Source organism: Mesoplodon bidens (genome assembly GCF_964165515.1).
Source record: "Mesoplodon bidens genome assembly, chromosome: 15".
In the NCBI taxonomy this organism is placed as follows: domain Eukaryota; kingdom Metazoa; phylum Chordata; class Mammalia; order Artiodactyla; family Ziphiidae; genus Mesoplodon; species Mesoplodon bidens.
The window spans coordinates 88,548,931-88,567,429 of NC_138171.1; positions in this window are offsets into that span (position 1 = coordinate 88,548,931).

Sequence of the window (18,499 nt, forward strand, 5' to 3'; positions counted from 1 at the left end):
GGTGGATTTGCGTTCTGGGCTAGAGTTAGGGTTAGGGAACGGCAAGGCTTAGGGCACAGGTCAGGGTACGGAAACGCGGGAGGGTAAGGCTACGTGCTGATGCACGTGTCAGTGCCAGAGTACAGGCCAGGAGTAGGCAACGGTGTAGGGTAACGTGTAGGGCTGGTGGTGGGTTTCCTTTCCGGGCTATGGTTAGGGTTAGGGAACGGCAAGGCTTAGGGCACAGGTGAGGGTACGGAAACGTGGGAGGGTCAGGCTACGTGCTGACACACGGTTCAGTGGCAGCGTACGGGCCAGGAGTAGGCAACGGCGTAAGGTAAGGTGTAGGGCTGGTGGTTGGTTTCCATTCCAGGCTAGGGTTAGGGTTAGGGAACGGCAAGGCTTAGGGCACAGGTGAGGGTACGGAAACGTGGGAGGGTCAGGCTACATGCTGACGCACGGGGCAGTGCTAGCGTACGGGCCAGGAGTAGGCAACGGCGTAAGGTAAGGTGTAGGGCTGGTGGTTGGTTTCCATTCCAGGCTAGGGTTAGGGTTAGGGAACGGCAAGGCTTAGGGCACAGGGGAGGGTACGGAAACGTGGGAGGGTCGGGCTACGTGCTGACGCACGGGTCAGTGCCAGCGTACGGGACAGGAGTCGGCAACAGCGTAGGATAAAGTGTAGGGCTGGTGGTGGATTTGCGTTCCGGGCTAGGGTTAGGGTTAGGGAACGGCAAGGCTTAGGGCACAGGTGAGGGTACGGAAACGTGGGAGGGTCAGGCTACGTGCTGACGCACGGGTCAGTGCCTGTGTACGGGTCAGGAGTAGGATACGGCGTAAGGTAAGGTGTAGGGCTGGTGGTGGGTTTCTATTCCGGGCTAGGGTTAGGGTTAGGGAACGGTAAGGCTTAGGGCACAGGTGAGGGTACGGAAACGTGGGAGGGTCGGGCTACATGCTGACGCACGGGTCAGTGCCAGCGTACGGGCCAGGAGTAGGCAACGGCGTAGGGTAAGGTGTAGAGCTGGTGGTGGGTTTCCATTCCGGGCTAGGGTTAGGGTTAGGGAACGGCAAGGCTTAGGGCACAGGTGAGGGTACGGAAACGAGGGAGGGTCAGGCTACATGCTGACGCACGGGTCAGTGCCAGCGTACGGGCCAGGAGTAGGCAACGGCGTAAGGTAAGGTATAGGGCTGGTGGTTGGTTTCCGTTCCAGGCTAGGGTTAGGGTTAGGGAACGGCAAGGCTTAGGGCACAGGGGAGGGTAAGGAAACGTGGGAGGGTCGGGCTACGTGCTGACGCACGGGTCAGTGCCAGCGTACGGGACAGGAGTCGGCAACGGCGTAGGATAAAGTGTAGGGCTGGTGGTGGATTTGCGTTCGGGGCTAGGGTTAGGGTTAGGGAACGGCAAGGCTTAGGGCACCCGTGAGGGTACGGTAACGTGGGACGGTCAGGTTATGTGCTGAAGCATTGGTCATTGCCAGCGTACGGGTCAGGAGTAGGGTACGGCGAAAGGTAAGGTGTAGGGCTGGTGGTGGGTTTCTATTCCGGGCTAGGGTTAGGGTTAGGGAACGGCAAGTCTTAGGGCACAGGTGAGGGTACGGAAACGTGGGAGGGTCAGGCTACGTGCTGACACACGGTTCAGTGCCAGCGTACGGGCCAGGAATAGGGTACGGCGTAAGGTAAGGTGTAGGGCTTGTGGTGGGTTTCTATTCCGGGCTAGGGTTAGGGTTAGGAAACGGCAAGGCTTAGGGCACAGGTGAGGGTACGGAAACGTGGGAGGGTCAGGATACGTGCTGACGCATTGGTCATTGCCAACGTACGGGTCAGGAGTACGGTACGGCGTAAGGTATGGTGTAGGGCTGGTGGTGGGTTTCTATTCCGGGCTAGGGTTAGGGTTAGGGAACGGCAAGTCTTAGGGCACAGGTGAGGGTACGGAAACGTGGGAGGGTCAGGCTACGTGCTGACGCACGGTTCAGTGCCAGCGTATGTGCCAGGAATAGGTTACGGCGTAGGGTAAGGTGTAGGGCTGGTGGTGGGTTTCCGTTCCAGGCTAGGGTTAGGGTTAGGGAACGGCAAGGCTTAGAGCACAGGTGAGGGTACGGAAACGTGGGACGGTCAGGCTATGTGCTGACGCACGGGTCAGTGCCAGCGTACGGGCCAGGAGTAGGGTACGGCGTAAGGTAAGGTGTAGGGCTAGTGGTGGGTTTCCGTTCCGTGCTAGGGTTAGGGTTAGGGAACGGCAAGGCTTAGGGCACAGGTGAGGGGACGGAAACGTGGGAGGGTCGGGCTACGTGCTGACGCACGGGTCAGTGCCAGCGTATGGGCCAGGAGTAGGCAACGGCGTAGGATAAAGTGTAGGGCTGGTGTTGGATTTGCGGTCTGGGCTAATGTTAGGTTTAGGGAACGGCAAGGCTTAGGGCACAGGTGAGGGTACGGAAACGTGGGAGGTTCAGGCTACGTGCTGACGCACGGGTCAGTGCCAGCGTACGGGCCAGGAGTAGGCAAAGGCGTAGGATAAAGTGTAGGGCTGGTGGTGGATTTGCGTTCCGGGCTAGGGTTAGGGTTAGGGAACGGCAAGTCTTAGGGCACAGGTGAGGGTACGGAAACGTGGGAGGGTCAGGCTACCTGCTGACGCATGGGTCAGTGCCAGCGTACGGGCGAGGAGTAGGCAACGGCGTAAGGTAAAGTGTAGGGCTGGTGGTGCGTTTCCTTTCCAGGCTAGGGTTAGGGTTAGGGAAAGGCAAGGTTTAGGGCACAGGTGAGGGTACGGAAACGTGGTAGGGTCAGTCCACGTGCTGACACACGGTTCAGTGCCAGCGTGTGGGCCAGGAAAAGGGTACGGCGTAAGGTAAGGTGTACGGCTGGTGGTGGGTTTCCGTTCCGGGCTGGGGTTAGGGTTAGGGAACAGCAAGGCGTAGGGCACAGGTGAAGGTACGGAAACGTGGGAGGGTCAGGCTACGTGCAGACGCACGGGTCAGTGCCACCGTACGGGCCAGGAGTAGGGTACGGCGTAAGGTAAGGTGTAGGGCTTGTGGTTGATTTCCCTTCCAGGCTAGGGTTAGGGATAGGGAACGGCAAGGCTTAGGGCACAGGTGAGGGTACGGAAACGTGGGAGGTTCGGGCTACGTGCTGACGCACGGGTCAATGCCAGCGTACGGGACAGGAGTCGGCAACGGTGTAGGATAAAGTGTAGGGCTGGTTGTGGATTTGCGTTCCGGGCTAGAGTTAGGGTTAGGGAACGGCAAGGCTTAGGGCACAGGTGATGGTACGGAAACGTGGGAGGGTCAGGCTACGTGCTGACGCATTGGTCATTGCCAGCGTACGGGTCAGGAGTAGGGTACGGCGTAAGGTAAGGTGTAGGGCTGGTGGTGGGTTTCCGTTCCGAGCTAGGGTTAGGGTTAGGGAACGGCAAGGCTTAGGGCACAGGTGAGGGTACGGAAACGTGGGAAGGTCAGGCTATGTGCTGACGCACGGGTCAGTGCCAGCGTACGGGCCAGGAGTAGGTAACGGCGTAAGGTAAGTTTTAGGGCTGGTGGTTGGTTTCCGTTCCAGGCTAGGGTTAGGGTTAGGGAACGGCAAGGCTTAGGGCACAGGTGAGGGTACGGAAACGTGGGAGGGTCGGGCTACGTGTTGACGCATGGGTCAGTGCCAACATACGGGCCAGGAGTAGGCAACGGCGTAGGATAAAGTGTAGGGCTGGTGGTGGATTTGCGTTCCGGGCTAGGGTTAGGGTTAGTGAACGGCAAGGCTTAGGGCACACGTGAGGGTACGGAAACGTGGGAGGGTCAGGCTACGTGCTGACGCACGGGTCAGTGCCAGCGTACGGGTCAGGTGTAGGGTACGGCGTACGGTAAGGTGTAGGGCTGGTGGTGGGTTTCTATTCCGGGCTAGGGTTAGGGTTAGTGAACGGCAAGGCTAAGGGCACAGGTGAGGGTACGGAAACGTGGGAGGGTCAGGCTACATGCTGACGCACGGGTCAGTGCCAGCGTACGGGCCAGGAGTAGGCAACGAAGTAAGGTAAGGTGTAGGGCTGGTGGTTGGTTTCCGTTCCAGGCTAGGGTTAGGGTTAGGGAACGGCAAGGCTTAGGGCACAGGGGAGGGTACGGAAACGTGGGAGGGTCGGGCTACCTGCTGACGCACGTGTCAGTGCCAGCGTACGGGACAGGAGTCGGCAACGGCGTAGGATAAAGTGAAGGGCTTGTGGTGGATTTGCGTTTCGGGCTAGGGTTAGGGTTAGGGAACGGCAAGGCTTAGGGCACAGGTGAGGGTACGGAAACGTGGGAGGGTCAGGCTACGTGCTGAAGCACGGTTCAGTGCCAGCGTACGGGCCAGGAGTAGGCAACGGCGTAGGATAAAGTGTAGGGCTGGTGGTGGATTTCTGTTCCAGGCTAGCGTTAGGGTTAGGGAACGGCAATGCTTAGGGCACAGGTGAGTGTACGGAAACGTGGGAGGGTCGGGCTACGTGCTGACGCACGGGTCAGTGCCAGCGTACGGGCCAGGAGTAGGCAACGGCGTAGGGTAAGGTGTAGGGCTGGTGGTGGGTTTCCGTTCCGGGCTAGGGTTAGGGTTAGGGAACGGCAAGGCTTAGGGCACAGGTGAGGGTACAGAAACGTGGGAGGGTCAGGCTACATGCTGACGCACGGGTCAGTGCCAGCGTACGGGCCACGAGTAGGCAAAGGCGTAAGGTAAGGTGTAGAGCTGGTGGTTGGTTTCCGTTCCAGGCTAGGGTTAGGGTTAGGGAACGGCAAGTCTTAGGGCACAGGGGAGGGTAAGGAAACGTGGGAGGGTCGGGCTACGTGCTGACGCACGGGTCAGTGCCAGCATACGGGACAGGAGTCGGCAACGGCGTAGGATAAAGTTTAGGGCTGGTGGTGGATTTGCGTTCGGGGCTAGGGTTAGGGTTAGGGAACGGCAAGGCTTAGGGCACCCGTGAGTGTACGGTAACGTGGGAGGGTCAGGCTATGTGCTGACGCATTGGTCATTGCCAGCGTACGGGTCAGGAGTAGGGTACGGCGAAAGGTAAGGTGTAGGGCTGGTGGTGGATTTCTATTCCGGGCTAGGGTTAGGGATAGGGAACGGCAAGGCTTAGGGCACAGGTGAGGGGACGGAAACGTGGGAGGGTCGGGCTACGTGCTGACGCACGGGTCAGTGCCAGCGTACGGGCCAGGAGTAGGCAACGGCGTAGGATAAAGTGTAGGGCTGGTGGTGGATTTGCGTTCTGGGCTAGAGTTAGGGTTAGGGAACGGCAAGGCTTAGGGCACAGGTGAGGGTACGGAAACGCGGGAGGGTCAGGCTACGTGCTGAAGCATGGTTCAGTGCCAGGGTATGGGCCAGGAGTAGGCAACGGCGTAGGATAAAGTATAGGGCTGGTGGTGGATTTCTGTTCCAGGCTAGGGTTAGGGTTAGGGAACGGCAAGGCTTAGGGCACAGGTGAGTGTACGGAAACGTTGGAGGCTCGGGCTACGTGCTGATGCACGGGTCAGTGCCAGCGTACGGGCCAGGAGTAGGCAACGGCGTAGGGTAAGGTGTAGGGCTGGTGGTGGGTTTCCGTTCCGTGCTAGGGTTAGGGTTAGGGAACGGCAAGGCATAGGGCACAGGTGAGGGTACGGAAACGTGGGAGGGTCAGGCTACATGCTGACGCACGGGTCAGTGCCAGCGTACGGGCCAGGAGTAGGCAACGGCGTAAGGTAAGGTGTAGGGCTGGTGGTTGGATTCCGTTCCAGGCTAGGGTTAGGGTTAGGGAACGGCAAGGCTTAGGGCACAGGGGAGGGTAAGGAAACGTGGGAGGGTCGGGCTACGTGCTGACGCACGGGTCAGTGCCAGCGTACGGGACAGGAGTCGGCAACGGCGTAGGATAAAGTGTAGGGCTGGTGGTGGATTTGCGTTCGGGGCTAGGGTTAGGGTTAGGGAACGGCAAGGCTTAGGGCACCCGTGAGGGTATGGAAACGTGGGAGGGTCAGGCTATGTACTGACGCATTGGTCATTGCCAGCGTACGGGTCAGGAATAGGGTACGGCGAAAGGTAAGGTGTAGGGCTGGTGGTGGGATTCTATTCCGGGCTAGGGTTAGGGTTAGGGAACGGCAAGTCTTAGGGCACAGGTGAGGGTACGGAAACGTGGGAGGGTCAGGCTACGTGCTGACACACGGTTCAGTGCCAGTGTACGGGCCAGGAATAGGGTACGGCGTAAGGTAAGGTGTAGGGCTGGTGGTGGGTTTCCGTTCCAGGCTAGGGTTACGGTTAGGGAACGGCAAGGCTTAGGGCACAGGTGAGGGTACGGAAACGTGGGAGGGTCAGGCTACGTGCAGACGCACGGGTCAGTGCCAGCGTACGGGCCAGGAGTAGGCTACGGCGTAAGGTAAGGTGTAGGGCTTGTGGTTGATTTCCCTTCCAGGCTAGGGTTAGGGATAGGGAACGGCAAGGCTTAGGGCACAGGTGAGGGTACGGAAACGTGGGAGGTTCGGGCTACGTGCTGACGCATTGGTCATTGCCAGCGTACGGGTCAGGAGTAGGGTACGGCGTAAGGTAAGGTGTAGGGCTGGTGGTGGGTTTCCGTTCCGGGCTAGGGTTAGGGTTAGGGAACGGCAAGGCTTAGGGCACAGGTGAGGGTACGGAAACGTGGGAAGGTCAGGCTATGTGCTGACGCACGGGTCAGTGCCAGCGTACGGGCCAGGAGTAGGTAACGGCGTAAGGTAAGGTGTAGGGCTGGTGGTTGGTTTCCGTTCCAGGCTAGGGTTAGGGTTAGGGAACGGCAAGGCTTAGGGCACAGGTGAGGGTACGGAAACGTGGGAGGATCGGGCTACGTGCTGACGCATGGGTCAGTGCCAACGTACGGGCCAGGAGTAGGCAACGGCGTAGGATAAAGTGTAGGGCTGGTGGTGGATTTGCGTTCCGGGCTAGGGTTAGGGTTAGTGAACGGCAAGGCTTAGGGCACAGGTGAGGGTACGGAAACGTGGGAGGGTCAGGCTACGTGCTGACGCACGGGTCAGTGCCAGCGTACGGGTCAGGTGTAGGGTACGGCGTAAGGTAAGGTGTAGGGCTGGTGGTGGGTTTCTATTCCGGGCTAGGGTTAGGGTTAGGGAACGTTAAGACTTAGGGCACAGGTGAGGGTACGGAAACGTGGGAGGGTCAGGCTACATGCTGACGCACGGGTCAGTGCCAGCGTACGGGCCAGGAGTAGGCAACGAAGTAAGGTAAGGTGTAGGGCTGGTGGTTGGTTTCCTTTCCAGCCTAGGGTTAGGGTTAGGGAACGGCAAGGCTTAGGGCACAGGGGAGGGTACGGAAACGTGGGAGGGTCGGGCTACGTGCTGACGCACGTGTCAGTGCCAGCGTACGGGACAGGAGTCGGCAAAGGCGTAGGATAAAGTGTAGGGCTGGTGGTGGATTTGCGTTTCGGGCTAGGGTTAGGGTTAGGGAACGGCAAGGCTTAGTGCACAGGTGAGGGTACGGAAATGTGGGAGGGTCAGGCTATGTGCTGACGCATTGGTCGTTGCAAGCATACGGGTCAGGACTAGGGTACGGCGTAAGGTAAGGTGTAGGGCTGGTGGTGGGTTTCTATTCCGGGCTAGGGTTAGTGTTAGGGAACGGCAAGGCTTAGGGCACAGGTGAGGGTACGGAAACGTGGGAGGGTCAGGCTACGTGCTGAAGCACGGTTCAGTGCCAGCGTACGGGCCAGGAGTAGGCAACGGCGTAGGATAAAGTGTAGGGCTGGTGGTGGATTTCTGTTCCAGGCTAGGGTTAGGGTTAGGGAACGGCAAGGCTTAGGGCACAGGTGAGTGTACGGAAACGTGGGAGGGTCGGGCTACGTGCTGACGCACGGGTCAGTGCCAGCGTACGGGCCAGGAGTAGGCAACGGCGTAGGGTAAGGTGTAGGGCTGGTGGTGGGTTTCCGTTCCGGGCTAGGGTTAGGGTTAGGGAACGGCAAGGCTTAGGGCACAGGTGAGGGTACGGAAACGTGGGAGGGTCAGGCTACGTGCTGACGCATGGTTCAGTGCCAGCGTACGGGCCAGGAATAGGTTACGAAGTAAGGTAAGGTGTAGGGCTGGTGGTAGGTTTCCGTTCCGGGCTAGGGTGAGGATTAGGGAACGGCAAGGCTTAGGGCACAGGTGAGGGTACGGAAACGTGGGAGGGTCAGGCTACGTGCTGAAGCACGGTTCAGTGCCAGGGTACGGGCCAGGAGTAGGCAACGGCATAGGATAAAGTATAGGGCTGGTGGTGGATTTATGTTCCAGGCTAGTGTTAGGGTTAGGGAACGGCAAGGGTTAGGGCACAGGTGAGTGTACGGAAACGTGGGAGGGTCGGGCTACGTGCTGACGCACGGGTCAGTGCCAGCGTACGGGCCAGGAGTAGGCAATGGCGTAGGGTAAGGTGTAGGGATGGTGGTGGGTTTCCGTTCCGTACAAGGGTTAGGGTTAGGGAATGGCAAGGCTTAGGGCACAGGTGAGGGTACGGAAAAGTGGGAGGGTCAGGCTACATGCTGACGCACGGGTCAGTGCCAGCGTACGGGCCAGGAGTAGGCAACGGCTTAGGGTAAGGTGTAGGGCTGGTGGTTGGTTTCCGTTCCAGGCTATGGTTAGGGTTAGGGAACGGCAAGGCTTAGGGCACAGGGGAGGGTAAGGAAACGTGGGAGGGCGGGCTACGTGCTGACGCACGGGTCAGTGCCAGCGTACGGGACAGGAGTCGGCAACGGCGTAGGATAAAGTGTAGGGCTGGTGGTGGATTTGAGTTCGGGGCTAGGGTTAGGGTTAGGGAACGGCAAGGCTTAGGGCACGCGTGAGGGTATGGAAACGTGGGAGGGTCAGGCTATGTGCTGACGCATTGGTCATTGCCAGCGTACGGGTCAGGAGTAGGGTACGGCGAAAGGTAAGGTGTAGGGCTGGTGGTGGGTTTCTATTCCGGGCTAGGGTTAGGGTTAGGAAACGGCAAGTCTTAGGGCACAGGTGAGGGTACGGAAACGTGGGAGGGTCAGGCTACATGCTGACGCAAGGGTCAGTGCCAGCGTACGGGCCGGGAGTAGGCAACGGCATAGGATAAAGTGTAGGGCTGGTGGTGGATTTGCGTTCTGGGCTAGAGTTAGGGTTAGGGAACGGCAAGGCTTAGGGCACAGGTCAGGGTACGGAAACGCGGGATTGTAAGGCTACGTGCTGATGCACGTGTCAGTGTCAGAGTACAGGCCAGGAGTAGGCAACGGTGTAGGGTAACGTGTAGGGCTGGTGGTGGGTTTCCTTTCCGGGCTATGGTTAGGGTTAGGGAACGGCAAGGCTTAGGGCACAGGTGAGGGTACGGAAACGTGGGAGGGTCCGGCTACGTGCTGACACACGGTTCAGTGGCAGCGTACGGGCCAGGAGTAGGCAACGGCGTAAGGTAAGGTGTAGGGCTGGTGGTTGGTTTCCATTCCAGGCTAGGGTTAGGGTTAGGGAACGGCAAGGCTTAGGGCACAGGTGAGGGTACGGAAACGTGGGAGGGTCAGGCTACATGCTGACGCACGTGGCAGTGCCAGCGTACGGGCCAGGAGTAGGCAACGGCGTAAGGTAAGGTGTAGGGCTGGTGGTTGGTTTCCATTCCAGGCTAGGGTTAGGGTTAGGGAACGGCAAGGCTTAGGGCACAGGGGAGGGTACGGAAACGTGGGAGGGTCGGGCTACGTGCTGACGCACGGGTCAGTGCCAGCGTACGGGACAGGAGTCGGCAACAGCGTAGGATAAAGTGTAGGGCTGGTGGTGGATTTGCGTTCCGGGCTAGGGTTAGGGTTAGGGAACGGCAAGGCTTAGGGCACAGGTGAGGGTACGGAAACGTGGGAGGGTCAGGCTACGTGCTGACGCTCGGGTCAGTGCCTGTGTACGGGTCAGGAGTAGGGTACGGCGTAAGGTAAGGTGTAGGGCTGGTGGTGGGTTTCTATTCCGGGCTAGGGTTAGGGTTAGGGAACGGCAAGGCTTAGGGCACAGGTGAGGGTACGGAAACGTGGGAGGGTCGGGCTACATGCTGACGCACGGGTCAGTTCCAGCGTACGGGCCAGGAGTAGGCAACGGCGTAGGGTAAGGTGTAGGGCTGGTGGTGGGTTTCCGTTCCGGGCTAGGGTTAGGGTTCGGGAACGGCAAGGCTTAGGGCACAGGTGAGGGTACGGAAACGTGGGAGGGTCAGGCTACATGCTGACGCACGGGTCAGTGCCAGCGTACGGGCCAGGAGTAGGCAACGGCGTAAGGTAAGGTATAGGGCTGGTGGTTGGTTTCCGTTCCAGGTTAGGGTTAGGGTTAGGGAACGGCAAGGCTTAGGGCACAGGGGAGGGTAATGAAACGTGGGAGAGTCGGGCTACGTGCTGACGCACGGGTCAGTGCCAGCGTACGGGACAGGAGTCGGCAACGGCGTAGGATAAAGTGTAGGGCTGGTGGTGGATTTGCGTTCGGGGCTAGGGTTAGGGTTAGGGAACGGCAAGGCTTAGGGCACTCGTGAGGGTACGGTAACGTGGGAGGGTCAGGCTATGTGCTGACGCATTGGTCATTGCCAGCGTACGGGTCAGGAGTAGGGTACGGCGAAAGGTAAGGTGTAGGGCTGGTGGTGGGTTTCTATTCCGGGCTAGGGTTAGGGTTAGGGAACGGCAAGTCTTAGGGCACAGGTGAGGGTACGGAAACGTGGGAGGGTCAGGCTACGTGCTGACACACGGTTCAGTGCCAGCGTACGGGCCAGGAGTAGGGTACGGCGTAAGGTAAGGTGTAGGGCTTGTGGTTGATTTCCCTTCCAGCCTAGGGTTAGGGATAGGGAACGGCAAGGCTTAGGGCACAGGTGAGGGGACGGAAACGTGGGATGGTCGGGCTACGTGCTGACGCACGGGTCAGTGCCAGCGTACGGGCCAGGAGTAGGCAACGGCGTAGGATAAAGTGTAGGGCTGGTGGTGGATTTGCCTTCTGGGCTAGAGTTAGGGTTAGGGAACGGCAAGGCTTAGGGCACAGGTCAGGGTACGGAAACGCGGGAGGGTAAGGCTACGTGCTGACGCACGGATCAGTGCCAGAGTACGGGACAGGAGTCGGCAACGGCGTAGGATAAAGTGTAGGGCTGGTTGTGGATTTGCGTTCCGGGCTAGGGTTAGGGTTAGGAAACGGCAAGGCTTAGGGCACAGGTGAGGGTACGGAAACGTGGGAGGGTCAGGCTACGTGCTGACGCATTGGTCATTGCCAACGTACGGGTCAGGAGTACGGTACGGCGTAAGGTATGGTGTAGGGCTGGTGGTGGCTTTCTATTCCGGGCTAGGGTTAGGGTTAGGGAACGGCAAGTCTTAGGGCACAGGTGAGGGTACGGAAACGTGGGAGGGTCAGGCTACGTGCTGACGCACGGTTCAGTGCCAGCGTATGTGCCAGGAATAGGTTACGGCGTAGGGTAAGGTGTAGGGCTGGTGGTGGGTTTCCGTTCCAGGCTAGGGTTAGGGTTAGGGAACGGCAAGGCTTAGGGCACAGGTGAGGGTACGGAAACGTGGGACGGTCAGGCTATGTGCTGACGCACGGGTCAGTGCCAGCGTACGGGCCAGGAGTAGGGTACGGCGTAAGGTAAGGTGTAGGGCTAGTGGTGGGTTTCCGTTCCGTGCTAGGGTTAGGGTTAGGGAACGGCAAGGCTTAGGGCACAGGTGAGGGTACGGAAACGTGGGAGGGTCAGGCTACATGCTGACGTATGGTTCAGTGCCAGCATACGGGTGAGGAGTAGGGTACGGCGTAAGGTATGGTGTAGGGCAGGTGGTGGGTTTCTATTCCGGGCTAGGGTTAGGGTTAGGGAACGGCAAGGCTTAGGGCACGGGTGAGGGTACGGTAACGTGGGAGGGTCGGGCTACGTGCTGACGCACGGGTCAGTGCCAGCGTATGGGCCAGGAGTAGGCAACGGCGTAGGATAAAGTGTAGGGCTGGTGTTGGATTTGCGGTCTGGGCTAATGTTAGGTTTAGGGAACGGCAAGGCTTAGGGCACAGGTGAGGGTGCGGAAACGTGGGAGGGTCGGGCTACGTGCTGACGCATGGGTCAGTGCCAACGTACGGGCCAGGAGTAGGCAACGGCGTAGGATAAAGTGTAGGGCTGGTGGTGGATTTGCGTTCCGGGCTAGGGTTAGGGTTAGGGAACGGCAAGGCTTAGGGCACAGGTGAGGGTACGGGAACGTGGGAGGGTCAGGCTACGTGCTGACGCACGGGTCAGTGCCAGCGTACGGGTCAGGTGTAGGGTACGGCGTAAGGTAAGGTGTAGGGCTGGTGGTTGGTTTCCGTTCCAGCCTAGGGTTACGGTTAGGGAACGGCAAGGCTTAGGGCACAGGGGAGGGTACGGAAACGTGGGAGGGTCGGGCTACCTGCTGACGCACGTGTCAGTGCCAGCGTACGGGACAGGAGTCGGCAACGGCGTAGGATAAAGTGAAGGGCTTGTGGTGGATTTGCGTTTCGGGCTAGGGTTAGGGTTAGGGAACGGCAAGGCTTAGGGCACAGGTGAGGGTACGGAAACGTGGGAGGGTCAGGCTACGTGCTGAAGCACGGTTCAGTGCCAGCGTACGGGCCAGGAGTAGGCAACGGCGTAGGATAAAGTGTAGGGCTGGTGGTGGATTTCTGTTCCAGGCTAGGGTTAGGGTTAGGGAACGGCAAGGCTTAGGGCACAGGTGAGTGTACGGAAACGTGGGAGGGTCGGGCTACGTGCTGACGCACGGGTCAGTGCCAGCGTACGGGCCAGGAGTAGGCAACGGCGTAGGGTAAGGTGTAGGGCTGGTGGTGGGTTTCCGTTCCGGGCTAGGGTTAGGGTTAGGGAACGGCAAGGCTTAGGGCACAGGTGAGGGTACGGAAACGTGGGAGGGTCAGGCTACATGCTGACGCACGGGTCAGTGCCAGCGTACGGGCCAGGAGTAGGCAACGGCGTAAGGTAAGGTGTAGGGCTGGTGGTTGGTTTCCGTTCCAGGCTAGGGTTAGGGTTAGGGAACGGCAAGTCTTAGGGCACAGGGGAGGGTAAGGAAACGTGGGAGGGTCGGGCTACGTGCTGACGCACGGGTCAGTGCCAGCATACGGGACAGGAGTCGGCAACGGCGTAGGATAAAGTGTAGGGCTGGTGGTGGATTTGCGTTCGGGGCTAGGGTTAGGGTTAGGGAACGGCAAGGCTTAGGGCACCCGTGAGGGTACGGTAACGTGGGAGGGTCAGGCTATGTGCTGACGCATTGGTCATTGCCAGCGTACGGGTCAGGAGTAGGGTACGGCGAAAGGTAAGGTGTAGGGCTGGTGGTGGGTTTCTATTCCGGGCTAGGGTTAGGGATAGGGAACGGCAAGGCTTAGGGCACAGGTGAGGGGACGGAAACGTGGGAGGGTCGGGCTACGTGCTGACGCACGGGTCAGTGCCAGCGTACGGGCCAGGAGTAGGCAACGGCGTAGGATAAAGTGTAGGGCTGGTGGTGGATTTGCGTTCTGGGCTAGAGTTAGGGTTAGGGAACGGCAAGGCTTAGGGCACAGGTGAGGGTACGGAAACGCGGGAGGGTCAGGCTACGTGCTGAAGCATGGTTCAGTGCCAGGGTACGGGCCAGGAGTAGGCAACGGCGTAGGATAAAGTATAGGGCTGGTGGTGGATTTCTGTTCCAGGCTAGGGTTAGGGTTAGGGAACGGCAAGGCTTAGGGCACAGGTGAGTGTACGGAAACGTTGGAGGCTCGGGCTACGTGCTGACGCATGGGTCAGTGCCAGCGTACGGGCCAGGAGTAGGCAACGGCGTAGGATAAAGTGTAGGGCTGGTGGTGGATTTGCGTTCCGGGCTAGGGTTAGGGTTAGTGAACGGCAAGGCTTAGGGCACAGGTCAGGGTACGGAAACGTGGGAGGGTCAGGCTACGTGCTGACGCACGTGTCAGTGCCAGCGTACGGGTCAGGTGTAGGGTACGGCGTAAGGTAAGGTGTAGGGCTGGTGGTGGGTTTCTATTCCGGGCTAGGGTTAGGGTTAGGGAACGGAAAGGCTTAGGGCACAGGGGAGGGTACGGAAAGGTGGGAGGGTCGGGCTACGTGCTGACGCACGTGTCAGTGCCAGCGTACGGGACAGGAGTCGGCAAAGGCGTAGGATAAAGTGTAGGGCTGGTGGTGGATTTGCGTTTCGGGCTAGGGTTAGGGTTAGGGAACGGCAAGGCTTAGTGCACAGGTGAGGGTACGGAAACGTGGGAGGGTCAGGCTATGTGCTGACGCATTGGTCATTGCCAGCATACGGGTCAGGACTAGGGTACGGCGTAAGGTAAGGTGTAGGGCTGGTGGTGGGTTTCTATTCCGGGCTAGGGTTAGGGTTAGGGAACGGCAAGGCTTAGGGCACAGGTGAGGGTACGGAAACGTGGGAGGGTCAGGCTACGTGCAGACGCACGGGTCAGTGCCAGCGTACGGGCCAGGAGTAGGCTACGGCGTAAGGTAAGGTGTAGGGCTTGTGGTTGATTTCCCTTCCAGGCTAGGGTTAGGGATAGGGAACGGCAAGGCTTAGGGCACAGGTGAGGGTACGGAAACGTGGGAGGTTCGGGCTACGTGCTGACGCATTGGTCATTGCCAGCGTACGGGTCAGGAGTAAGGTACGGCGTAAGGTAAGGTGTAGGGCTGGTGGTGGGTTTCCGTTCCGGGCTAGGGTTAGGGTTAGGGAACGGCAAGGCTTAGGGCACAGGTGAGGGTTCGGAACCGTGGGAGGTCAGGCTATGTGCTGACGCATGGGTCAGTGCCAGCGTACGGGCCAGGAGTAGGTAACGGCGTAAGGTAAGGTGTAGGGCTGGTGGTTGGTTTCCGTTCCGGGCTAGGGTTAGGGTTAGGGAACGGCAAGGCTTAGGGCACAGGTGAGGGTACGGAAACGTGGGAGGATCGGGCTACGTGCTGACGCATGGGTCAGTGCCAACGTACGGGCCAGGAGTAGGCAACGGCGTAGGATAAAGTGTAGGGCTGGTGGTGGATTTGCGTTCCGGGCTAGGGTTAGGGTTAGGGAACGGCAAGGCTTAGGGCACCCGTGAGGGTATGGAAACGTGGGAGGGTCAGGCTATGTGCTGAGGCATTGGTCATTGCCATCGTACGGGTCAGGAGTAGGGTACGGCGAAAGGTAAGGTGTAGGGCTGGTGGTGGGTTTCTATTCCGGGCTAGGGTTACGGTTAGGGAACGGCAAGGCTTAGGGCACAGGTGAGGGTTCGGAAACGTGGGAGGGTCAGTCTACGTGCTGTCACACGGTTCAGTGCCAGCGTGTGGGCCAGGAAAAGGGTACGGCGTAAGGTAAGGTGTACGGCTGGTGGTGGGTTTCCGTTCCGGGCTGGGGTTAGGGTTAGGGAACAGCAAGGCGTAGGGCACAGGTGAAGGTAAGGAAACGTGGGAGGGTCAGGCTACGTGCAGACGCACGGGTCAGTGCCACCGTACGGGCCAGGAGTAGGGTACGGCGTAAGGTAAGGTGTAGGGCTTGTGGTTGATTTCCCTTCCAGGCTAGGAGGGAACGGCAAGGCTTAGGGCACAGGTGAGGGTACGGAAACGTGGGAGGTTCGGGCTACATGCTGACGCACGGGTCAATGCCAGCGTACGGGACAGGAGTCGGCAACGGTGTAGGATAAAGTGTAGGGCTGGTTGTGGATTTGCGTTCCGGGCTAGGGTTAGGGTTAGGGAACGGCAAGGCTTAGGGCACACGTGATGGTACGGAAACGTGGGAGGGTCAGGCTACGTGCTGACGCATTGGTCATTGCCAGCGTACGGGTCAGGAGTAGGGTACGGCGTAAGGTAAGGTGTAGGGCTGGTGGTGGGTTTCCGTTCCGGGCTAGGGTTAGGGTTAGGGAACGGCAAGGCTTAGGGCACAGGTGAGGGTACGGAAACGTGGGAAGGTCAGGCTATGTGCTGACGCACGGGTCAGTGCCAGCGTACGGGCCAGGAGTAGGTAACGGCGTAAGGTAAGTTGTAGGGCTGGTGGTTGGTTTCCGTTCCAGGCTAGGGTTAGGGTTAGGGAACGGCAAGGCTTAGGGCACAGGTGAGGTTACGGAAACGTGGGAGGGTCGGGCTACGTGCTGACTCATGGGTCAGTGCCAACGTACGGGCCAGGAGTAGGCAACGGCGTAGGATAAAGTTTAGGGCTGGTGGTGGATTTGCGTTCCGGGCTAGGGTTAGGGTTAGTGAACGGCAAGGCTTAGGGCACAGGTGAGGGTACGGAAACGTGGGAGGGTCAGGCTACGTGCTGACGCACGGGTCAGTGCCAGCGTACGGGTCAGGTGTAGGGTACGGCGTAAGGTAAGGTGTAGGTCTGGTGGTGGGTTTCTATTCCGGGCAAGGGTTAGAGTTAGGGAACGGCAAGGCTTAGGGCACAGGTGAGGGTACGGAAACGTGGGAGGGTCAGGCTACATGCTGACGCACGGGTCAGTGCCAGCGTACGGGCCAGGAGTAGGAAACGAAGTAAGGTAAGGTGTAGGGCTGGTGGTTGGTTTCCGTTCCAGCCTACGGTTAGGGTTAGGGAACGGCAAGGCTTAGGGCACAGGGCAGGGTACGGAAACGTGGGAGGGTCGGGCTACCTGCTGACGCACGTGTCAGTGCCAGCGTACGGGACAGGAGTCGGCAACGGCGTAGGATAAAGTGAAGGGCTGGTGGTGGATTTGCATTTCGGGCTAGGGTTAGGGTTAGGGAACGGCAAGGCTTAGGGCACAGGTGAGGGTACGGAAACGTGGGAGGGTCAGGCTATGTGCTGACGCATTGGTCATTGCCAGCATACGGGTCAGGACTAGGGAACGGCGTAAGGTAAGGTGTAGGGCTGGTGGTGGGTTTCTATTCCGGGCTAGGGTTAGGGTTAGGGAACGGCAAGGCTTAGGGCACAGGTGAGGGTACGGAAACGTGGGAGGGTCAGGCTACGTGCTGAAGCACGGTTCAGTGCCAGCGTACGGGCCAGGAGTAGGCAACGGCGTAGGATAAAGTGTAGGGCTGGTGGTGGATTTCTGTTCCAGACTAGGGTTAGGGTTAGGGAACGGCAAGGCTTAGGGCACAGGGGAGGGTAAGGAAACGTGGGAGGGTCGGGCTACGTGCTGACGCACGGGTCAGTGCCAGCGTACGGGACAGGAGTCGGCAACGGCGTAGGATAAAGTGTAGGGCTGGTGGTGGATTTGCGTTCGGGGCTAGGGTTAGGGTTAGGGAATGGCAAGGCTTAGGGTACCCGTGAGGGTACGGTAACGTGGGAGGGTCAGGCTATGTGCTGACACAATGGTCATTGCCAGCGTACGGGTCAGGAGTAGGGTACGGCGAAAGGTAATGTGTAGGGCTGGTGGTGGGTTTCTATTCCGGGCTAGGGTTAGGGATAGGGAACGGCAAGGCTTAGGGCACAGGTGAGGGGACGGAAACGTGGGAGGGTCGGGCTACGTGCTGATGCACGGGTCAGTGCCAGAGTACAGGCCAGGAGTAGGCAACGGCGTAGGGTAAGATGTAGGGCTGGTGGTGGGTTTCCGTTCCGGGCTAGGGTTATGGTTAGGGAACGGCAAGGCTTAGGGCACAGGTGAGGGTACGGAAACGTGGGAGGGTCAGGCTACGTGCTGACGCACGGGTCAGTGCCAGCGTACGGACCAGGAGTATGTAACGGCGTAAGGTAAGGTGTAGGGCTGGTGGTTGGTTTCCGTTCCAGGCTAGGGTTAGGGTTAGGGAACGGCAAGGCTTAGGGCACAGGTGAGGGTACGGAAACGTGGGAGGGTCGGGCTACGTGCTGACGCATGGGTCAGTGCCAGCGTACGGGCCAGGAGTAGGCAACGGCGTAGGATGAAGTGTAGGGCTGGTGGTGGATTTGCGTTCTGGACTAGGATTAGGGTTTGGGAACGGCAAGGCTTAGGGCACAGGTGAGGGTACGGAAACTTGGGAGGGTCAGGCTACGTGCTGACGCACGGGTCAGTGCCTGCGTACGGGCCAGGAGTAGGGTACGGCGTAAGGTAAGGTGTAGGGCTGGTGGTGGGTTTCCGTTCCGGGCTAGGGTTAGGGTTAGGGAACGGCAAGGCTTAGGGCACAGGTGAGGGTACGGAAACGTGGGAAGGTCAGGCTATGTGCTGACGCACGGGTCAGTGCCAGCGTACGGGCCAGGAGTAGGTAACGGCGTAAGGTAAGTTGTAGGGCTGGTGGTTGGTTTCCGTTCCAGGCTAGGGTTAGGGTTAGGGAACGGGAAGGCTTAGGGCACAGGTGAGGGTACGGAAACGTGGGAGGGTCGGGCTACGTGCTGACGCATGGGTCAGTGCCAACGTACGGGCCAGGAGTAGGCAACGGCGTAGGATAAAGTTTAGGGCTGGTGGTGGATTTGCGTTCCGGGCTAGGGTTAGGGTTAGTGAACGGCAAGGCTTAGGGCACAGGTGAGGGTACGGAAACGTGGGAGGGTCAGGCTACGTGCTGACGCACGGGTCAGTGCCAGCGTACGGGTCAGGTGTAGGGTACGGCGTAAGGTAAGGTGTAGGGCTGGTGGTGGGTTTCTATTCCGGGCAAGGGTTAGGGTTAGGGAACGGCAAGGCTTAGGGCACAGGTGAGGGTACGGAAACGTGGGAGGGTCAGGCTACGTGCTGACGCACGGGTCAGTGCCAGCGTACGGGCCAGGAGTAGGAAA